Source organism: Arvicola amphibius, chromosome X, assembly GCF_903992535.2.
Source record: "Arvicola amphibius chromosome X, mArvAmp1.2, whole genome shotgun sequence".
NCBI classification, from domain to species: domain Eukaryota; kingdom Metazoa; phylum Chordata; class Mammalia; order Rodentia; family Cricetidae; genus Arvicola; species Arvicola amphibius.
This window is the reverse complement of record NC_052065.1, coordinates 91,863,469-91,884,178: the sequence shown is the minus strand read 5'-3', so window position 1 is coordinate 91,884,178 and position 20,710 is coordinate 91,863,469. Positions and strand designations below refer to the sequence as shown.

The window sequence follows — 20,710 nt, the reverse complement described above, 5'->3', positions numbered from 1 at the left end:
GATCTCTCCTGGTAAGCCACACCTCGTGGTGCTACACAGATTACTAAATATGGGTTAAAGGAAGATGTGAGAATTAGCCAATAAGAGGCTGAAACTATGGGCCAGGCAGTGTTTTAAAAGAATACAGTTTCCGTGTAATTATTTTGGGTAAAGCTAGCCGGGTGGCGGGACACAGCCCCGCCGTTTCCTTCTACATCACAGGAGTTACTATCACATAATAGAAAAAAGAGCAAAATGTAAACAGAAGTTTCTGTACCACCCAGTTCCAAGTCATTTGGTTCCAAAGAAACACAGAGACTTATATTACTTATAAACTGTCTGGCTTATTAGTTCAGGTTTACTATGAACTAGCTCTTACAACTTAAATTAACCCATAATTCTCATCTATGTTTAGCCATGTGGCTTGGTACCTTTTCTCAGTAAGGCATTCTCATCTTGCTTCTCTCTGCATCTGGGTGGCAACTGACTCTCTGCCTTTCCTCTTCCCAGAATTCTCCTAGTCTGGTGACCCCGCCTATACTTCCTGCCTGGTTACTGGTCAATCAGCGTTTTATTAAACTAATATGAGTGACAAATCTTTACAGGGTACAAGAGCATTATCCCAATATTGGCTGCTGAATGCTTTTACCCATGTCTATAGTGGAAGGGGGAGGCAAAGGGAAATGAAAATGTGTTAGTGCAATAGAAAAAGGTTAGGTTAAAACTGCCAGATGCCTAAGCAGCAACATGGGAAGTTCATAGATGAGGTAAATGAGCCTTGGGGCAGCACATACATGAATATAAATGGGCTAATTGAAGTTGTAAGAGCCGGCTGGAGACAAGCCTAAGCTATAGGCTAAGCATTTATAATTAATAATAAGTCTCTGTGTGGTTATTAGGGAGCAACTGCCAGGACACAGAGAAACTGTCTACATAAACCACTGCCACCAGCTAGAGGCCAAGTGTTTGGATGTAAAAGCTCACAGAGCACATTTCATATTCACACTGCAACAGAGCCTAGCTTGGTAATTGTGAAGAACAAGGCATTACTGAATGTTATTTCAACAAGTTCACACTGTAGCCTACATTCAGATACACAAACACTCAATCCAAATACACACTCATTCCAAATACACAAACAATCCAAATACTTGCACAGAGGTAAGTAAATGTACAAGAAACACACAGATTCACATCCTTAATTGTTTTCTTTTTTTAACTATTACACACCTTTGAAAACACGGCACACACAGTCATCAAGAAGACAGGACAAAATGAGGCTAAAGGTGGAGAGAAGAAAGCAGGGTTTGAAGAGGCAGACGTTAGAACCTCACAGGCAAATGTAGTCTTTCGCGGACAACAGGCCTCTGCTCCCCATAGAAAGCAGCCATAACGAAAATACGAAGGCTTCCCTTTATACTTCTCTCCACTTCAATTACTCACCTTCTCTTCAGACAATGAGCTTGAGGTAGCAGCAGGTCCCATACCTTTTCTTCAGAGTATTCATTCTGAAAAATCAAGACCACCACTGTAAACCAAAACAGAGATGATGACATACTGGCTCTGTACAACCCATTTTTGGTGCCTCTGGTAAAAGAAAAATTCTAAGACTAGAGATTCAAACACTGTAGTCTAAGTTTAGAAACCAAGATGCAAAGTCAGGCATGGTAGTATATGCCTTTAATCCCTGTGCCCAGAGGCAGGCAGATATCTCTGTGTTTGAGGCCAGCCTGATATACAAAGTGAGACCCTATCCCAAGAAACGAGGGAGGAAGGGAGGGAGGGAGAGGAGAAACAGGGAGGGGAAGAAGGGAGAAGGGCATAGGTCTCAGTTTCATTTCTAGCTAGTGGTAAGATTCTTTACCTTTTAGAATTATATTCTTATTTTCATAATGGCTGAGGCAATGTCAGACCAAGTTTCATTTTTACCATTTTAAGAACAATGGCATAGTCTGTTTAGTCAGGGTTCTCCAAAGAAACAACTGATATGCCACTAGAAGTCAAGGCCCAGATTTAGGGTGGGTCTTCTCTCCAAGTGACCCAATCAGAAAAATCTGTCACAGATGAAGGTTCCCTCATGGTCCTGACTTTCTTTCTCATGTTCTCCCTCCTTCTGCTCCTCGTCAGGACCTTGGGAACTCAGTCCGGTGCTCCAATGTGGGGCTCTGTCTCTAGCTCCATCCATCGCCAGATGGACAGAGCCACATATTGGTGCACCGAACTGAGTGCCCAAGGTCCGAATGAGGAGCAGAAGGAGGGAAAACATGAGCAAGGAAGTCTGGACTGCGAGGAGTGCTCCCACCCACTAAGGTGGTGGGGCTGATCTATTCAGAGCTTACCAAACCCAGCTGGACTGGGACTGAAAAAGCATGAGATAAAACCGATCTCCCTGAACATGACGGACAATGAGGGCTGCTGAGAAGCCAAGGACAATGACACGGGATTTGGACCCTACTACAATACTGGCTTTGGGGGGGGGGGCTGGCCTGTTTGGATGCTCACCTTCCTAGACCTGGATCGAGGTGGGAGGAACTTGGACTTCCCACAGGGCAGGGAACCCTTACTGCTCTCTGGACAGGAGAGGGAGGGGAAGTGGAGGAGGGAGGGGGGTAAATGGGAGGCGGGGAGGAAGCAGAAATTTTTAATAAAAAGAAAAAAGAAAAAAATCCGAAAAATCTGTCACAGGTGTGTCCAGTTCCTTGGGTTTTAGCTGATTCCAAATGTAGTCTAGTTGACAAGCAAAATAAGCCACCAAAGAGTCCTAGCTACACACTGCTTTCATAGTAGCTTCTAAAACTCAATTTTCTTTGCAATACAACTTGGTACCTTCTACTATGCTTGGTAATATACTTATTGTTTTCTATCATCTTTCCCAGCTAAATTGAACTATTGGGTCCAACTTTCAGCTCCTGTCATAAGCCTTCCAGTTCTACACACCAAAAGGTGGTGTCTTTTTTCGAAGCAAGGCCAGCTAGTCCACTGGTCCAAGGATGATTAGTAATACATGACACGTAGTCACTGTAGCTTGATCATGGTACTGCCACAAAAAAAAGGCAAAACCACCTCAGTCTGAATCAGAGTTGTCCAACAAAATGCTCCTAACCAGCTGTGTCTCAGTTGGTCTCCAAATCTGTGAGAACAAGCGCTCACCATGCATTCAGAGATGCCGTGGGCTTTGTTAGGCGGCACCATGGCAAGAGCCAACTGATAGTCCTGCCTGAATATAAATGCCCAGAGACCATTTAGAACAGCAGGCACTCATTTAATATTTATTGACTAAACTCAATGACTAGCTTTACAAAAGCTATTCTTTACAAAAGAATGCAGTAACTGGGTCACACTTCTAAAACAAATTAAAATCTTTGATGAGGTTCACCATTATTTTGTTTAAAGCTCCCCAGGTGAGTTTTATATACTGTCAAGGGAGAGAACTGCTAGTCTGGATTTTGTGGGGTTTGCTATGGGAAAGTGTATCAATAAAGCATATAGGTTTTAGAATCCAGCAGATATATTCAAATCCAACTGTTCCATTTACTAAAATGCGTATGTGACAACCATGTTATGAATTAGTATATCTAGGCCTCAAATTCATCATTTAAGTACAGATAACAGTACTTTGCTTGTATGGTTACTACAAAGACTAAATGAGATAATGCATAATGGGTTAAGCATGGTATGTGGCACACAGGAAAGGTTCAAAAATCTTAACCTATAGCTTATTTTTAGGAGTGTATTGCACTTACATGAAATGTGTCTTTGAATTCTTTCAAGTAATAACACCTTGAGTAAATTAAACACTCTCAAGACTCCAGGAATACATGTATAAAATAATAGCCAGGCAAAGTGGCACATGTCTAATCCCAGGATTTGTAGGCGTGGGCAGGTGGATCTCTGTGAGTTAAAGGCCAGCCTGGACTACAGAGTGAGTGCCAGGACAGCCAGGACTACACAGAGAAATCTTGTCCCTAAAAGAAACAATATCTGCATATTTAGTTATAAAAATTAAATAAAATGGCACTCAAACACATAGCATGTGGACAGGTGTCACATAAATGATAAACTTTAGAGAAAAGGGTATGGTGTTTATTATAACTTTGACGAAGAGAGACTACATTTCATTAAAATTTACACATAACAATTTCATTCTTAAGAATGGGATGCTTCCAGCACAGTGTTTTTGCTGTACATCTTCAAGTCCTTTTCCAGCCTCCAGGTCTAATTAATTTCTCCTTGAGACAGGATCAATCCTCAAATTACTGAAAAAACAGTACATGCCTACTGGAGAAATACATCATCCCTCTCTTTCAAAGAAACCTAAATTATGTCCCTTATTTCAGTTATCCTGTGGCTCTTAATTCTTTAGCTCTTTCTGAGATCCTGGCATACAAATTGAAAGGCTTACTCAACATCTCCATTTAGAGATGTTTATACTTCCTTTAGTTGCTATTCATTTCTTTCTTAGCATTTTTTAGTGATCTTTTTATAATAAACAAGGAATCCCAACAGTCCTTGGAATGAGTACTCCATTCTTAAATTTTTTTAAAAAATATTTCATGTGCATTAAGTGTCTTACCTGCATGTAATGTCTGTGCATGCAAGCCTGGTGCCTGTGGGGGTTCAGAACAGGACATCAGATATCCTGGAACTGGATTCACAGACAGCTGGAAGTTGCCCTGTAGGGACTGGGAAATAAACCCAGGGAGCTGTTAGTTCCCTTAGCTACTTCTTGGCCACCTCTTCAGCATATCACCCGTTTCTTTTTTTTGGGGGGGGGGAGTTCAAGACAAGGTTTTTCTGTGTAGCCTTGGCTAGCCTGGAACTCAGGGGTTTGTCTGCCTCTTTCTCCCGAGTGCTGGGATTAAAGGCATGTTTCACTATTGCCCAGCTCCATCCTTAAACTTTGAGTCTTAACTGAAAATACTAGAGACAGAGGTTCTGCTTCCCAAATGCCTGAAGCTCACCAGCTCCCGCCAACCCCTCCCCCACCCGAGACAGGGTTTCTCTGTGTAGCCCTGGCTGTCCTGGAACTCACCCTGTCGACCAGGCTAGCTCAGAGATCTGCCTGCCTCTGCCTCCTGAGTGGGTCCCTGGTTTCTGAAGGCCTTGTTTTCCAAGCATTAGCAATCTGAATTTGAACAACTCCACTATTCTTCCACACATTCTTACTTTGGCTTGCATTATCAAAATCAATTTCTGTGACCTACAATGAAATAATTGTGATGCAAAATGTATACCACAGATTGAATTAAAGTCAAGAGACATCTGGGAATTATGTAGGAAGCATTTATAGCCATAGCTAGTTACTAATCTACACCAGAATAAAGGCTGTGGAATGATCAAAATTCTAGGATAAGAAATATGTATTTCATCAGATCTCAAGGAGAGTAAATGAAATCTTTGTGAAAAATATTAAAAGGTCCAAAAATAAAAGTTACACTATACTGCCTTCTCTGAGCAATTAAATTATAAAATGGTAAAATGTCATATATAAATTTCCACAGGAACAAGATATGAGGACAAGAGCCGGGCGGTGGTGGCGCACGCCTTTAATCCCAGCACTCAGGAGGCAGAGGCAGGCGGATCTCTGTGAGTTCGAGGCCAGCCTGGTCTACAAGAGCTAGTTCCAGGGCAGGCTCTAAAAAAAGCTGTAGAGAAACCCTGTCTCTAAAAAACAAAAACAAACAAACAAACAAACAAAAAAAATGATATGAGGACAACTGGAGCACAGAGTAGGACTAGTATAGTATCCATACACAAACTGACAAATATAAAAAATGACAGGCCTACCTCTCTCTTAGATATACGAAAGTATAGAATACTGATGTGAAAATTGGATAATCACAAGAAAAATACAAGAAAATATTTTAACAGCTGGCAATATGGTTTTTGATGGGGTTTTTTTTGGTTTGGGGTGTGTGTGTGTGTGTGTGTGTGTGTGTGTGTGTGTGTGTGTGTGTGTGTATTTTAGACAGGGTCTTACTATGTAGCCCTGGATAGCCTGCAACTCACCATAAAGTTGGCCTCCAACTCACAGAAATCCACCTGCCTCATGTGTCCTGAATGCTAGGATTAAAAGCATGTGCCACCACATCTGCCAACACCTGGCAATTTGGATAGGCCAGTTCTCAGCATGCCTAGATCCTTTCTGCTAAGATGGTTCATACAGATACACACATTCAGTTAACTGTGAAAATGAAAAGCACCTCCAGACATTCCCAAGTGCCCTCTAGAGAAGTAGTTTATCAGGTGTTGGTGGCACACGCCTTTAATCCCAGCACTCGGGTAGCAGAGGCAGGGGGATCTCTGTGAGTGCCAGACCAGCCTGGTCTACAAGGGAAGTAGTTTTTCTTTAGGTTAAAAAAGTTATAGGCCATCACATTTACAAACACGGTAACAGAATATGCTAAATAAACCAGTAGTCACTCAAATACTGAAGTACATTTACAAGAATGCATCCTAGGTCTCTGGGCCATCCAGTCTATGTGTTCTGGTGCTTCAGGCAGTGTCAGGGGTGGGCTCACTCTCCTGGTATGGGTTTTAGGCTGGACCAGTCATAGTCCGGCTGCTCCTTCAATCTCTAACACAACTGGAGGGGAAAATGTCTATGTAATGAAGCCTAACAATATTCTGTCATACTCATAGATTGGTGCTTGGCCAATTATCATCAGAGAGGCTTCATCCAACAGCTGATGGAAACAGATGCAGACTCAGCCAAACATTAGGCAGAGCTCAGGGAATTCTGCAGAAGAGGGGAGGAAAAGATTGCAGGAGCCAGAGGGGTCAAGGACTCCACAAGAAAACCCACAGGATCAACTCATCTGGGCTCACAGAGACTGAACCAACAACCAGGGAGCTTGCATAGGACTGACCTAGGCCGTCTGTACATATGTTACCACTGTGTAGCTTGGTCTTCTTGAGGGACTCCTAACAGTGAGAACAGGGACTGTCTCCTACTTTTTACTGGCTTTTGGGAACCTATTCCTCATACTTGGTCACCTTGCTCATCCTTAATACAAGGGGAGGAGCTTTGTCTTACTGCAACTTGATATGCCATGTTTTGTTGATATCCACGAGAGACCTGAATAGAAATGGAGGAGTAGTGGCTGGGGGGGGGGGTTAAGTCTTGCTGGGGGGAAGGGACTGAGAGGAGAGGAGGGAGGGTAAACTGCAGCTAGGATGTAAAATAAAAACACATCCTGTACAGAAAGTTAATCCAAGGAACTCAAGGGAGGCTTAACATTTAAGGATCTGTCAACCTACAATAGGACACTGACTCCTTATCTGGAAAACTGGCAACTAAACAGAGTTCAACACAATCCTCTTCCCTAGAGGAAGTGTATTAGGCTGATCAAATTGGGGACAGATACTTTTACAAAGCAATTCTAACCTACAAATGCTGAGAGAATTATAGAATTGGAAAATTATTACTTGGAAACCCTTCATAAAAGGACTGAATTAGTTATTGGATGAGTAGTAAAGCCATTAGGCAAAGTGATAATGGAAAACGCGAGGAAGTGCTCACACCCCAGAACCCCAATCCACTCGTCATTGTACTAAAAGTCAAACAACTGGGCATTATATAAATGAAAGGTCTTAGTCTCAACTATTCTTTTTAAAATAATAATATAGAACCTGAATCTAAAGGCTATTCCCAGTATATGTGAAATTCAAAACCTGACTGACGGGGAAGCCATTAGCCAAACCAAGAACATTGGAAAGTGTCTATGGTACAAATTCCAGACTTCTTCAACAAGCCAATAGCAAGGGATTAAAAGGGATAAGGCACTGTTTGCTATTAGCGTTTAAAAAATTTAAAACAAGGGAGGTGGACAAATGGCTCAGTGGTTAAAGAACACTGACTGTTCTTGCAGAGGACCAAGTTTGATTATCAGCACACACATGGTGGCTCACCAACCACCCATAACTCCAGTTCCGTTCCAGGGGATGTGAAACTCTATGCTGCTCCAACAGGCACATGGTACATGCAGGCAAAACATTCATAAATAAAATTAAAAGAATATAATTTAAAAAAGACTTAAAATGAGTAAGATGGGCAAGAAATAAGAGGCAGGGATGTTAATTAAAACTTGTGTATGTATGAAAATGCCTGATGGAAACCTGAAGTTTTATATAAGAATTAAAAAGTGAAAAAACAAGTCAAAGTAATTGTCCATAATCACTAACACCACATTAAATGATTAAATGCCCATCATAAATTCCTACAGCAGGGCAGGAATACACAGGGTGTATTATTCTGCCTTGGTTTATATTTAGAATTGTCCAAAATACAATGTTAGTATTTTCTATTAAAAAAATAGAAAAGATATAACCTAATATGAAAAATTGACTGTGGCTAGATCCCGATTCCAATCAACCGCAAAGGTAAAGGCATGTTTAGAAGCTGTGGCGATGGCTCAGTGAGAAACATACTTGCCTCACAAAACACCAGGATCTGAATCTAGATCCATCATTTGCCTAAAAGCCAGGCACTGTGGCATTTATCTGTAACCCCAGCGGTGAGGGAGTAGATGAGCAGATGCTTGCGTTTCACTAGCCAGCCAATCTAGTAGAAACAGAATGATCTGGGTTCGGGGAGACTGTCTTAAAAACGACAGGTGGAAACCCAATCTCTGCATGGACACATAGGAACACATACATACACTACATACAATAAATATAACAGTATTGACTGAGTACTGGTGTAATAAAAGTGGAAAAGTGAAAAGGCAGTTGAATAAAAAAAAAGTCCACATTAACTATTGTTTTTCAAAAGCCCCCAAAGAAATAAAAAATTAAAGTCTTTACTTGATAAAGGGTAACTCGCAGAAACCATATCAAACACAATACTTCATGATGAAGTGTTAGAAATATTCTCAGTTAAGGAAGTAAATAAGGATTATGATAGTTCTACAATTTTACAATGGATATCCTGTTGAATGTATTAAGAAAAGTATTTTCTTAAAGAGGATAATGGAATACTATACAACCTTTAACAAATGACCAGTTGTTATGTGTAGCTGCCTGTTCACTCCAGGCTGCCCAGACCTGAAATAATCACACAGAAACTGTATTAATTAAATCACTACTTGGCCTATTAGCTCTAGCTTCTTATTGGCTAGCTCTTTCATCTTAATTTAACCCATTTCTAGTAATCTGTGTATAGCCATGTGGCTGTGGCTTACAAGCAAGGTTCCGTCAGTCTCTCTCTCTCTCTGGTGGGGCAACTTGGCTTCTGACTCCACCCTTTCTCCTGGCATTCAGTTTAGTTTTCCCCACCTAGCTCTGTTCTGCCTTGCTATAGGCCCAAAGCAATTTCTTTATTCATTAACCAATAAAAGCAACACATAAACAGAAGAACTTCCCACATCAAGTTGTAGTGGTGCATGCCATTAATTCAAAGCTAACCTGCTCTAGGTTGTGGGTTCCAGCCAGCCAGGGCTACATACGAAGAAGACCCTGTCTCAAAAAAAAGACATGATCTCTACATTGTATGAAATTCTCAAAGAACTAATAAATAAAAATGTATTTTAAAAAATAACATGATCTCAGACTGGAGAGCACTGAATGTTCTTCCAGAGAACCTAGGTGTTGGGGGCTGCAGATCCCTGGCCCCTTGTCTTTCTTTGCCTGCTGGAGTGAATGGAGTAAACAACTTGTTTTCCTGCGCCTGCAGCTGCTCTGAGCACGAGACCTCATGAGTTCCTGATGGCAGGGGAGTAAATTCTGGTGGGTTTTACACATGAAAATCCCAAGAGCTGGGGCATGGCTATCAGTTAAGGATCCGTATATAAGCTTCCCTGGAGCACAATAAAGTTGGCATTCTTGTTTCAAGGATGACCCGTGTCCCTCTGTCTGTGTGTAGGTGTTTAAATCTTCAGCCCTTTTCCTAGCTGGTGAACCGTTCCGTAGTGCAGGCACTACACCTGGGTTCAATTCCCAGCACCTACATGGCAGCTCACAACTGTCTGTAACGCCAAGATCTGACACCCTCACACATACACATATGCAGGCAAAATACCAGTGCACATAAAATAAAATTAAAAATAACATATCTATATATGGAAGTGGGAATACGATAACTATATATTCAATTTCTAGTTATAAAGTGATATCACTTTATATATTAGTTGTGCTTATATGTTTACATGTATTTTATATGCCTGTTGAGTGTGTACATATATTCATAAACACTAATGTACAAACTGGACATGATTTCTGGATTGTAATTATAATGAATAGATACCTTTACATACTTAAGAAACAGACAAAGCAACGGCTGGTGAACTATGCCCATAATCCCAGCACTTGGGAGGCAGAGATAAAAGGATCAAGAAATCAAGACTAGACGGGGTTAACAAAACCATGTCTCAAAAACACAGGGCCATCGAGACGGCTGCATGTTTTCTGTCGTTTTAGATTACATTTTCCCCTCTCCTCCCTTCAAGGCCTCCCATGTACTTGCCCTTGCTCTCCTTTAAATTCATGGCCTCTTTTTACATTAACTGTTATGTGTGTGCAAGTACACACACACGTATGAAGATGGACAGACATCCCTAAATATAACCTATTCAGTCTTTATAATGAATAATCCTCAGTAACCAGGCTAGAAGGAGAGTTGTCCTCTGACCACTGCAGGCAAACTGCAGTGCGCACACCACACACACATTTCTTTTAAATTCATGTACAAAAATATACGGAGAAAATGGATCGTGTTACTCACCTAATCCCTTAACTAGGAACATTTCTAACTGTCCCTACAACAAAGCCCAAATCCCTCACCACCTAACCCTCTCTAGCCCTCTACAACACTGCTTAAAATGCTCTACTCCTATGAGACACCTTTTGATCCCTCAAGTCCACTATACAGCCAGCTTCAGGTCTGTGTACATGTTTATTTCTATGACCTGGAACACTTCTGCCCACCCATGAGCCACCTCCATCTATCACAAGTCAGCCTTCAATCCTCTCCTCCGTCAATTTTTTTAACGAACTTTGTTTTATTAGCATATGATAGATTGCATTGTATTTTCACACACGTGTATCATTGAACTTTGGTCAGTTATCACTTCTTCGGGGACACCTAGCACTCTAAATAGTCAGTTCCCCTTGTTATAAGCATCTATAGAAACATTTTTACTCTGTGGCCCTGATACAGTCAGGGTCTGCATTGATGTCTGAGTCTCCTGTTGCCACTGGGGGGACCTCAGATGCCCAGGATCTGGGCCCATACGTGGGGTCATGTGGGGGTTTAAGGGCCATGGTGGGAACTAAGTGACCTGCACCACCAACCAGGGGCATGGTGACAACTGGGCCCAAGATGCGGTCAAGGATCATGTTTGCGTCCATGGTCCAACAACAACTGGGGTCTTGTATTGATGTCCATGGCCCATGGTGCCACTAAGGGCCACACAGACATCAGGGGCCTGAGCTGGCACCTATAGCTAGGTTAGTGTCCAAGGGTTGAGCCTCTGCTGTGGACATGCAGATGTGAGTAGCCTGCACTGCCACCCAGAGCCACAGTGTTGTCCAGACCTAGGCTGCTACCAGGTACCATGTCTAGATCCGAGGACCTGCCACAGCCATGGTCTGTATTGTCTGTGTTGATGTCGAGGGCTCCTGTTACCACTGAAAGCAGTGAGGGAAAGAGAGACCTCCGCCTCCCCCACACCTTGCTGTCTGTGGTGGGTGGGAGCTGGCCCTAAGTTCATGAGAATGGGAGAATTGGCACTGCCCCCTCCACCGGCAACAGCACTCAAGAAAGCAGGCCCTGAAGCTCACCTGGCAGCACAATAGAGCTGACCCTGCTGGCGGGGGCACAGGTGAGCTGACCTGGGGGCATGAGAGGAGGACTACACTCCCACCCCAGTGAGGAAAAAAATGTCCTCTCTCCCTTCACCCCATGGTACCTGTAGCAGGTGAGAGAGCTGGACCCAGGGTCACAAGAGTAGAAGGGCCAGTCCCGCCCCTCACCAGCTGCAGCGCGCAGGAGGGGCAGGCATAGTACCTTACCTGGACAGCACACTAGAACTGACTATTGACAGGTGTGCAGTTGAGCCGGCCCTGTGGGCAGGAGAGCTGACCCTGCCCCCTCCCTCGTATGCCATAGGGTGGCAAAGGTAAGGGAAATATGCTCCCCATCCCTTGCCACCTGCGACAGGCATGAGAACAGGTGTTGGCCCTGCCCCTCACCAACTGCAGCAATTGGGAGAGCAGGTCCTATTCCTCACCTGGGCAAAACAGAGCTGGCCCTGGTGGAGTGCAGGTGCGTTGGACCCAAGGGCAGAAAGCAGGAAAACTGGCCCTGCTTCTTGCTGTTTGCTACACTAGGTGAGCTAGCCTAGGCAGTGCTGGATAGAGTTTATCCTAGTGGGCTGATCAACCCAGCTACCACCCAGGCCCAGAACCAGGGCTAAGAGTTGGCCCGGCCCGGCCCAGCCCAGCATCCACCTCATCTATGAACTGCTGGAGCAGGTGAAGGGTCCAGACCTGCAGATCCAAAGCTTCAGGATCTCCAGGACACAGGATATCCAAGAGTTCCAGAGAGGGCTCAGTATCCACAGTGCAGCAGAAGCTAGAGGCCTCAAACCAGACCAACAACTCATTGCGATGAACGCTTACAACTAAAGATGTATGGACTGAAGGGCAAACTGTGTGACTCACTGGGCCACATTACAGCTTTCACGCTGAGATTTTTGTTTTGTTTTGTTTGTTCCATTTTGGTTTTGGTTTTTGTTTGGGTTTCACTTGTAAATTTTGTTTTGGAGGGAGGTTGCAAGGGCAGAGGGGACGGGAGGTGAGTGGGATCAGAATGCATGATTCAAAATCCACAAAAAAATCAATAAAGTTTTTTTAAAAGAAACATGTTTTATCACTCTTAATGTAGTTTGCAATTTTCTATTTATAGTAGTCTTCAAGCTTACAACTGGTCCTACGAACTTTTAAACTCCATAAAATCAGAAAGCTTCTCAGTCTTGTTACTGACATCTAGTAAGAGCTCAGCAAACATTTGTTGGAATTAAAAAAAAAAAAAACCTTTTCCTTCATTAGCCAGGGTGGACCTTGCCTTTGACACTGACTCCATTTTTGCTGCCGTTCTAACCCATCGTCACTGTGAGCAACTGATCTAACGTGCTAAGCTTACTCTCCCAACTTCAACCATCTCTAACCACGGGCCACTTCACCCGTCAGTCCTTGAGGTTTGCCTTGGCAGCAACTGGGTATTGGGGTTGCTTTCAATGTCAACTTGCCACAAATTAGAATCACCTCCGCAGGAAGTGTCACCTGAAGAAGTGTCCTGATGGCCTTAATTGACGTGGGAGGCAATTCCTGGTAGCAGCCTAGATGAAAAGGGTATGGCAGGCGGAAGATGACCCGTCTTCCCCTCTCTTGCCAAGTTAATTTACCCTATTACTGCTGATTCCTTCCCTGGTAAGAGATCCAGAATTTCAAGGTGTGCCAATTAGTTTTCTATCAACTTGACAGAAGCTAGAGTCACCTGAAAAAAAGGAAGCTTAACTGAGAAAATGCCTCCATGAGATCAGGCTGTAGGCAGGTTTGTGGGAATTTTTTTCTGACTGATGGTTGATGTGGGAGAGCTCAGCTCATGGCCCTGGTTACTATACGAAAGCAGGCTGAGCAAGCCATGGGGAGCAAGCCAGTAAGCAGTACTCCTCCATGACCTGGGCATCAGCTCCTGTCTTAGGGATCCTGCCTTGTTTGAGCCCCTGCCCTGACTTCCTTCAATGATAAACTCTGATATGGAAGTTTAAGCAAAATAAACCCTTTCCTACCATGCTGCTTTTGGTCGTGGTATTTTATCACAGCACTAGCGAGCTTAACTGAGACTCCAGGCTTCTGTCATAGACTAAGGACCAGTAGATCTCTAGAAACCTTCCAGGTTTGTGTGTGTGTGTGTGTGTGTGTGTGTGTGTGTGTGTGTGCGCGCCTGGTGGACAGAGGACTACCAGGTTGTCAATACCCTCAATGAGAGAAAGCTACCCCAGGACAACTCCAACTTCTCAGACACACAGCCTCAAGGTCAGGGCAACTACCAGGTTCTCAGCCTCTTGGGTGATGCAGCCATTGTTGCTATTTTAACATAAGCTGACTTAAGAAATTCATAAATGTATATATTCATACTCATCCCACTGGTTCTGTTCCTCTAAAGAACCCTGACTAATAAACACACTGTCCTTACCATCTTCAAGGAGAGAGAGGGGTTGGTCTGATTTTTCTTACTATTTAGCCTTGGCTGGTCAAGAACTCAAGTCTCCTGCCTCAGCCTCCTGAGCGCCGGGATTATAGGCATTCTGTCACACAGCACTGGTTTGTTCTCCCTTTCTGTGAATGTTCAGTGCTGAGGCTGAACCTAGAGCACCACAAATGCTAAACACGGGCTGTACCACTGAGCCATATCCTCAGGCACATTTACCACTGCTTTCTGCTTTTCTCAGACAGGCTCCTCTATGTAGCTCCGGCTGTCCTGGGACTTTCTATGTAGAACAGGAGAGGCTGGCCTGGAACTTAGAGATCCTCCTGCCTCTGCCTCCTAAGTCCTGGGATTAAAGGTGTGCTCCCCATACCTGCCCTTATATTTATCCTTTTCAGTCTAGCACCTATGGTCTAATTACTCTGGGGGACTCGACCTGTATGTATCTCTGCCGTTCCTCACAAAACCCATATGAAATATATACCCCTCCTTGCCCCCTCTATCAAATAAGGAATAGGAGTATTCTGAGAGAAGATTTCATTGGATAGTCATCACCCTCCTGCCTTGGCCTCCTTAGTGTTAGGAGTACTGGCAAGGGAAAGCATTGTGAAGTAACTAAAGTACAGGGAGAGAGTGGGAAACAGGGTGTGATGAGGGAGGGAAGGAAGGAAAGGAAAGAAGGCAATTGCAAATGCAAAGCCTTGGAGGCCAATGGAGCAATCCAAATGAGTTGATGGTGGACCTGAACACTGTAACTCAAAATGAAGTCCCACTTACCTCCAGCGTATGACTTCACACGATTGATTCAGTGGGCGTTGGATGAGGGCAGCACAGCATGATATGCCTAAAAGAAACCAAAAAGAAATCAGCTTACTCTATCATGTTTAATACCCTTGGATACATCTAATTAGACATTTTATAGTTCTGTATAAATACATACACATAGGTATATGTGTGTATTTGCAATAGCCCTTATGGTGGGCTCCACATCTGCACATTCAGCTATTGAGAATTGAAAATTATAAAAACATTTAATTGAAGAAGTATAAACATTTCCTTGTTATTATCACCTAAACAACGCAGTGTAACAATCATTTATACATCCTTTATATCAGTGCTTCTCAACCTGTGGGTTTCAACCCCTTACAAAGGGGTTGCCTGTGAGATATCCTGTATATCAGATATTATATTATGGTTCATAACAGTAGCAAAATTACAATTATGAAGTAGCAATGAAAATAATTTTATGGCTAGGCGTCACTAAAACATTAATTGTATTAAAGGATCACAGCATTAAGAAGGTTGAGAATCACTGTTTTATACTATACTACATACAACTAATCTAGAGATGATTTAAGTATATTTCAAGGCTGGGTATAGTAGCACATATCTTTAAACCTCAGTACTTTGGAGGCAGAGGCAGGCAGATCTCTGTGAGTTTGAGGCCAGTCTGTTCTACACAGTGAGCTCCAGGGTAGCCAAAGACCTTGCTTCAAAAAAAGTATATAATAAAAAAAAAAAGAAAAAAGAAAAAAAGGCTATAGAAACCAAAAAAGAAAGTACATTGTGGGCATGTGTATAGATTATAACCATAAGTTACATTTTATAAGAGACTCAAATAGGCAAGGAGTTTTGTATCCATGGGGGTTTCTGAACGGCATTACCCAAGACACAGAATCTTAAGCTAAATCAGTGTCAACTGATTGTGGAGGCCACAAAATTTTGGTGACAAATACAAGGTTTCTAGATTTACAATGACCAAAATTTAATTCAAAGTTAAATGCTTAATGAATCCAAGGTGCTTCTGGCAATGTTCTCCACCATGCAATTCCACATAGCCTTGGCTCTAAACACGCATGTGCACTTGGACTGAGCATGCTGTCACAAGCAGTAGCAAAGTGTAGACTGCTAGGTATTGGGGACTGGAGTGCTTTACACAATAGTTTAATTAAAAAGATTTTAATATCCAATAATTCATATTCAATACATTCTTCAGTATGTATTGAATACTTTTCCTTTGTATTGTTTTAGGATGTTCCATTTTTAAACTGTTATCTGAGTTGCTGACTTAAATTTCAAAAACAAAATCAATTTTGGGCTTAGGACTAGGACAGAATTTCCAAGAATTTCTGGAAAAGCCCTAAATATATTTGTTGCTTTGAACTAGTTATACAATGCAGAGATCTCAGCACTGCCAATCATAAAATTAAAGTCATCATTCGTCTATGAAAACTATAGATGTTCTATAGCTTGCAATATCATGATTTAGTTCTGTGTATAAAAATAAAGCACATCTGCTTAGTATGCTGATTTCCTTTTGTCTTTAATAGAAAATTATATGTATACCAAAGAATTCTCATAGAATAAATTTCTTTATGATTATCCAGAAATTTTTTGTATTGTATACCTATCTATAAAATTATATACCTGGGGTATCACCAAATTTCATTGGGCAAAAAAAGTGTCAAAAGTGGGAAAAGCATTTTTGGGTTTTAAGTTTTAAGATTTACTTGTTTTATGCGTATGAATGTTTTACTTAGATGTATGTCCGTGCACCACGAGCACATGCAGAACCTGCAGAGGGCAGAAGAGTTGTGAACTACCATGTGGGTGCTGGGAATCAAACCTGGGTCCTCTGCAACAACAGCAAGTGCTCTTAACTGCTGCGTCCCCTCCCATCCTACAAAAAGAAAATGTAGTAAGATCCGATATAAAGGACTTGAGTTTACAAGTTTTTTTTTTTTTTTTTGGTTTTTCGAGACAGGGTTTCTCTGTAGCTTTGAAGCCTATCCTGGAACTAGCTCTTGTAGACCAGGCTGGTCTCGAACTCACAGAGATCCGCCTGCCTCTGCCTCCCGAGTGCTGGGATTAAAGGCGTGCGCCACCACCGTATTTTTTTGTACAAATGAAGATTCTTGGAATCAATTCTCCTAGTATATAAAAGTGCATTCTATGCATACATGCATGTCCATAGATATGCTGCTGTTTATTGAAGACTTCCTATGTGCTAGGCGTTTAGTATAGTCTTATTTACACTTCTAATCACTCCGTGAATGCTCACCCAATTATATAAGTGTCCAAAACGATGCGCGGGAACATTAAGGAGACTGCTTAGGTTCACACTCAGTTACTTCGTGGTAAGGGCGCGGTCAGAGCCCAAGTTCGTGGGTCTCCTAACCATTTATCCAATAGTTTCAACGTTGGCTTCACACTCCCCACACGACCTACACACTGTGTACTTCACCTTGCTCGGCAAGCAACTGACCGATATGCTCCAATACTGACATCCCAGACGAATTAGGGGAAGGACAGTATCTGCTGAAATGGTGTACAGTCAAATTCTGTACTTGAAGTCCTGGGGTGGCTGTAATTTTAAACAGCGGTGCGTGAGAGAAAAATGCCAGAACTCAGGTGGAGGGGTTTTCTTAATTAAGGGAAAGGAAACATAAAAAGGGGGAAGGGGGGAGACCAGCCTCTGGGGACAGGTGCAAAGAAAAAGAGACAGGGGGAGGGGGAAGAGGGAGAAGAGATGAGAGGGGAGAGGGGGAAGAGATGGGAGGTGGGCAGAGCCCTTTTAAAGGGAACGTAGTGAATGTGCACAAGAGGTGCCCTTAGGGGCTGAAGGTGAGAATGCATCCTGTCAGAACCCCCAGGGCAGGCCAGTACAGGTGCCTGAATACTAACAGAGGCTTCCTCTGGTGAGACCACTCTGGGTGGGGGGCCTCATCCCTTTTCACAGTCTTCTCATTCGGAGAGCACCCTGTCCTCAGAGCACACCTACCCTCAAAGCCTTATCAAGTGAAGGACAGTCCCAAATAAAGACTGGATAGCGGGTTTGGGCCCCCACACTTCCATGTCGTCTCTCACAAAATCAAGAGAGACTACAAGAGCAAATATAGTAACACATTTGGCTCTGTCCCTCGCTCTTCTCTCTAAAGTACAGCCAAGGAACTATGAATAGCCACTGCATGAACTCTAAGCATATACGCAAACTGCAGGCATTTGGAGGGGAATAGGAAGTTCCCCCAGATTTACTACAGGTCCCTGTGACGCTTCTGCCCAACTGAGGAAAGAAAGGAAGACAAACAAAAATGTGGGTAAGAACCATGCCTTCCAGCAGGTAGCAAAAAGCCGCACAGATGAGTTACACAGACTTGGGTAGCGTGGGCCCCAACGCCTTCGGCTTTAAATCGGCCTGCTGGGTGGTTCCCGCCCCCGCACGCACGCACGCACGCACGCACGCACGCACGCACGCACGCACGCACGCACGCACGCACGCACGCACGTGGAGCCCCTGCACCTGGATCGCTTGCACTCAGGCAGGCCGGCTTGCAAACATACTGCACGGTGCAAGCAGGCTAGCAAGCACACGCCACGTGCAAAAATGTAAATCCCCTCAAAGACACGCCCACAGAAACTCCACTATAATATCACACACCCCCTGCACAGCCTTCTGCGGTAGATAGCACCAAGGTAACCAGGCGCACAATCCCAACTCTGCAGTTGGGTAAAACATACTTTAGCTTCTCCCCCACCCCCAGGCACCACTTTACACGCACAAGCTCCGTGACAGGGCAAAGAGTCCCTCCATCTTGTACTGTTGGTAAGGCCTTTTCAGGCTTAATGGGACTTTGATTTCCTTAGTGGAGAATTGCGTGGGAAATCGCCAACTTCATTCTAGGACCCAAGGCCAAGAGACTCCAACTAACATTTCTTAGCTTGTTAAACTACTTACTTGTACAAACCTCCCGCTGCAGCTGGTAACAGGATATGCGTTTTGCCTTTAAAGGCCTCTTGCTCTGAGTGCTGGGAGCTACACTTAAATCAGGAATACCTGGGTTTAGTCCCAGCTGGTTGGAATGAAGATTTTTTTTTAAAGTGAGTGGTGGTGGGCTCCCCTTAACAGCGCCTCGCCACAAACACGCTCTTTTGTACCCCTCACACGCTTATATCCCCCATGCCTATGGAGAACCTTTTTTCCTCGCTACCAACAGCAAACTTTTGAGGCTGACCAGACCGACTAGCCCTCCTGCTCCAGGGTCAGTGAGGTCCTGCCTGTGCACGCCAAGCGCATGGAACGGGCCCCCATGGGACTTCTGCCGGGACAGCTGAGTCCCAGGGTTAGTGAGGTGGCACCTCCCCCGTGCAGCCACCCTAGGGACTTAGGGTCGCTAGCCCTTAGGTCTTAAGGGAACTTACTCTATCTTCTGCTCCCTTGAATCCAGGAAAACCGGACCGGCGTTTTTTCAACCTCTCGGGAGAGAGCTCTCACAGGGCTTGCAAAGCCGGTCTCCTCTTTCACTTCCTGCCGGCAGCAAAGGGATTCAGCGAGGGAGTCACGGGCTCAGGGGCGGGGAAGGGAAAGGACTTGGGGAGGAGGCAGTCCAGAGGGAGGTGCCTGGATAGAAAGTTGAGAAGGCCCAGCTGTACCTGGGGAAATTTTGATACAAAAAAAAAAAAAAAAACTATCTGGAAATCCTCCTAATCAACCAGGATTCCAGAAGCAATTGACCTAAGCCATAACCATGTTCTCAGTGTTGGGCCTTAAACTTGATTACCCCATATTACGGGTAGCTACGGCTAAGACCCTTGTGAGCAGTTGGCAAGGCAGGAATCTGCTGAGCTGAGCACAGGACCTTCCTGTTCTATAGAGGCCTTGCTGATCTTCATGGCACATGATTACTGCATGGATTAAATGAGCCACCACATCTCAAAGTGCTTAGCACGGGTCAGGCACATTCTGAGAAAACCATCAGCGAGAGGTCTTGTGATTAGCAAAGTGCTTGTTCTTGATAATTTACCTACCTAGATTATGAGTTGCATGAGGGCTGGGGCTGTTTCTTATATTGTTGCTGAGCTCCAGCGCCTGACACATAGAAACTACCAATACATGATTTATTGAATAGATGAATGAATGAATGAATGACGTGAACAATAACTTAAACTAGTGGCTAGACCAAGACTCTCACCTCTGCCATGTAAGAAATGTCAAAGTTCGCTGGGCGGTGGTGGAGGCAGAGGCAGATGGATCTCTGAGTTCGAGGCCAGCCTGGTGGTCTACAAGAGCTAGTTCCAGGACAGGCTCCAAAGCTACAGAGAGACCCTGTCCTGTCTCAAAAACAAAAAAAAAGAAAAGAAATGTCAGGGGTAAGTAGTACACAGGACAGGTAGGTTGCCCTACCAAATGACCTAGAAAGTGGAAATTTTGGCAATTTCTTATACAGATATGGAAATCTGTCAAACAGCTGATGTGAAATTTAAAATAGAATTATGCTAGTCCAGTATGTATACCTTGTACAGTTAGTAAGTAAAGAAGGGTGGGAGGAAATCTCAAAAGTAACCATGGTTCGAATAGCCATGATGGTGCATAGCTGTAATCCGAGCACTCTGAAAGTCTGAGGCCAGCAGGCCTAGACTTCTAAACTAGCTTGGGCAACGCAGCAAGACTGTCTCAAAACAAACAAGCAAGCAATGTGCAGGAGCTGGAGAGATGGCCTTTAAGAGCACTGACTGCTCTTCCAG

General features: G+C 43.7%; 1 protein-coding gene across 1 annotated transcript in view; it reads right to left on the bottom strand.

The window, feature by feature from the left end:
- The window catches only part of Vsig1 (V-set and immunoglobulin domain containing 1), a 197,463-nt gene extending 177,950 nt beyond the window's left edge, over positions 1–19,513 (bottom strand). The window contains 4 exon segments of the mRNA XM_038317312.1: positions 1,423–1,487; positions 4,553–4,661; positions 14,966–15,032; positions 19,388–19,513. The gene's annotated coding sequence lies outside the window, so the exon portion shown is untranslated.
- Between the last annotated feature and the right edge of the window lie 1,197 nt (positions 19,514–20,710).